Source organism: Rattus norvegicus, chromosome 7 (assembly GCF_021556685.1).
Source record: "Rattus norvegicus strain SHRSP/BbbUtx chromosome 7, alternate assembly SHRSP_T2T, whole genome shotgun sequence".
Taxonomy (NCBI): Eukaryota; Metazoa; Chordata; class Mammalia; order Rodentia; family Muridae; genus Rattus; species Rattus norvegicus.
The window spans coordinates 85,722,933-85,726,180 of record NC_141540.1 but is presented as its reverse complement, the minus strand read 5'-3'; the positions used below and the strand labels follow the sequence as shown (position 1 = coordinate 85,726,180).

Sequence of the window (3,248 nt, the reverse complement as noted above, 5' to 3'; positions counted from 1 at the left end):
ACATATATTTGATATATTATATTATATACATTAGATATGATATAATATAATTATTAATTATATATTATATTATATGAATGTCCTCCTGTTAAAGTGTTGGTTCCCAGCATAGAACTATCAACAACTAAGCTCTTTAGAAATGAGACCCAATACAAGTTCTTTGTGTCACTGAGTTAATGGTTGCATCTCATGCTTTAGAAGGACAATAGTGAGACCTCATATTTTTCTTGTTTATTTCTTTATTTTTGTATTTATTTATTTGTGTGACAATTTTCTCTATACTTCTGATGTCATGTTAATCCAGTATTATGTTAATCTACTCTATATTTCCCGGTAGGTGCACTCACACTTCTCAGTACCACCCCAATGTTGTGGATTCCCACACATACACAGCCTTATTTTTAAACACCTTAAACAGCTCAATGTATGCACCACTCCCTAACTCCACACGCCTAACATACACTCTCCTCCTATATTCCTGAGTTAATGCTTACTAAATCTATATTTTATCTTTGGTGCCCTGGACCCTACTGAGCAGTCCTCCTGGGGCTGCTTTTCCCTGCACCTACAGATCAACTGTCTCTCCCTCCTACACCTTTCTGGTGTAGGAAAGGTCGACTTTCTATGCCCTCATCATGGCAGAATCCCTTTTTCTTCCTTCCTCCTTTCTTGGTCCCTTTTCAGGAATCATAAAAGTCCTGCCTCTGTCTTTGTTTGCAGCCATTGCCTGCCAGTAACTTTATTGACAGTCAAAAGCCAACTGGGGACAGGCTTCTTTTAGTCTTATATGGGGGACACTGCAAACAGGTTTTGGGGAAACATAATTAGCATGAGAATTCAAGCCACTACATACTTACTGAATACGTTTTGATTTTGCTCCCTGGTTTATGAGGCAAGCAGTTTGATCCTATGCCTCCTCTGTCATTGTCACCTGGATATCTTAGATATTGGATTGAAGTCTCCAAAACCCTAAGTCTAAATAAACCTTATTTCATTATAGTAAGATAAATCTGACTGCTCAGTACGTTTATATTATTTCTCCCAAATTTTCCCAATAAAATATACACCAAACCCTCAATTGAGAATAATTTGCAGGTGGAAGGGTGTAAGGAGAAAAGTGTGGCTATAAAACATTCATTTTGTATCAGGTACGAGCAAAGTATAAACAGATTTTAACCAGTGCTGAAGAATCACTGTATTGTTAAAATGGTAGCAGCATGTGTAGATTGACACTAAGAAACAGAGTGGAGAAAGGTTAAGAATATCTTCAACCATTTCTAAGGTTCTGTGATAGAATAGTTGAATGTAGATGCAGTTTGAATTATGGTCAGTGAATGCAGAACTTTTCCTAGAGGATGCAGAATCACCTGAGTCATTTTTAGAGCAGCACACTCCTGGAGAATAACAAGGCCAATGATAAAAAATTAATATGGGAACTGTCCGATATTGAAGATTAAAGGAAAATGGTACTGGAGATGAGGTCAAAATGTTGAAAGAAAAGTATAACGTATGTTTTTAAAAATGTACTACTCTCTGTCTCTCTCTGTCTCTGTCTCTCTCTGTCTCTCTCTGTCTCTCTCTCTGTCTCTCTCTGTCTCTCTCTCTCTCTCTCTCTCTCTCTCTCTCTCTCCCCCTCCCTCCCTCCCTCCCTCTCTACCTCCCTTTCCCCCTCTCCCTCTCCCTCTGAATGCTATGTGAAGAACATGGTGTAAAGCTCTCATCTATGGCCCTAGGGCCATATCTGTCTGCTTTCCTCCATGGTGATCATGGACTAATCTCTGAAAGTGTAAGTAATTAAATGGCTCCTTTTGTATAAAAAAATGTACTACTATAACCTCCAGCTGCAGAAATTATAATTGATAAGCTCAGCTACTATTTGTCAATACATCTTACCATAGCACATGATAGCCATACTTTCTGTGGGATTCTTCTAGCCAGTGACTAAGCACAGCAAGGTTACGAAGGCAGACTATTCTAGAAAGATGCAAGACTCTTTTGATGGCAACTGGGTCTAAAACTACCGGTGTCTGTAGAAATTTCACTTAAAACAAAATTGGACTTTGTATTACTTCCATATAATCTCTTCTTCCCCCTGCCATCTCTTGGGTCAATTCACGTCACAGCCTTGTGGATCTCAAACCTTTCTTGGTTCCCTCTACATCATTGCCTCATGAACTTTCATATTAAATCCTGGGTTTGCTTCTTTTGTAAAGACCCAGACCCACTTGCGTTTTAAAGCAGTGAGAAATGTTAAATGCTTAACTACTAAGGACATGTTTTAAGTCCTTTTTAGTATGTTGGGTTCATCTTGCAAGGTTTTTATCAAACCTTGATGTACAACATTTCTCAGATATGCATGAAGCAGTGCACACATTAACTGGCATAATCCTCTCTACTTCCCTGAACAAGCAGCATCACTGTTAAAAAACTGAACTCTCACAAGTTAGAAACTGACCAAAGCCAAATGGATGGTCAATATCAATTAGAATTAAAGTCTAACATTGTCAAACTTCAAAATCTTTTTTATTCATTAATGTACTAGGAAAATCATATATAGAACACTTTAATGGTTAAAATGATACACATATGTGTTCTATAAAATGCTCTAAGGCTCTGAAGACATACCCAGTTTCAGAGTATTTTATCACTTCTGGGTAAGTAAAGGACCTAAATATTTTTAAATATTTTAGAGCAAGGTATGAAGAAATTTTATTTCTGTCATAAAATCTTATCATGTATCGCTTCTCGGCCTTTTGGCTAAGATCAAGTGTAAAATCTTATCATGTAATGGTCAAATTAGATTATATAAATTTTGTTATTCATATAAGGCTTCCATTAACAGAACTTTGGTTCTCTGTTTAGAGAAATTAAATCATGGCCAGTAATAGCACCGAGGTCATGTAAAATTAAATTTTCCAGTAGGAACTAATGTTAAACTAAGATGAATTATGAACAATAAAATAAAATATTATTTCCTTTAAAAAAGAGAAAATCTAGGAGAAGTTTCATTAATCAGTACTGACGATCCATTGAGTGCCATTATTTTACTAGATTATATATATAAAAGAAAATTTTGGTTTTGTAAAAGCTCCAGAAATTGACATGACATCAATGAAAGTAAATTTAAGCCTCATATAAAGACTCAAGATTACATTGCATTCATGTTTAGAAGCTAATTTTTATTGGTCAACAGCAATTTTCATAATAAATGTTAGAATGTTTAATTTTTGCTACAATAATCAGCAGAT

General features: G+C 35.8%; 1 pseudogene; it reads left to right on the top strand.

Annotated features, from left to right (window-relative positions):
• Positions 1-2,737: 2,737 nt before the first annotated feature.
• On the top strand, positions 2,738-2,881 carry LOC120094031 (U2 spliceosomal RNA; annotated as a pseudogene).
• Positions 2,882-3,248: the final 367 nt, after the last annotated feature.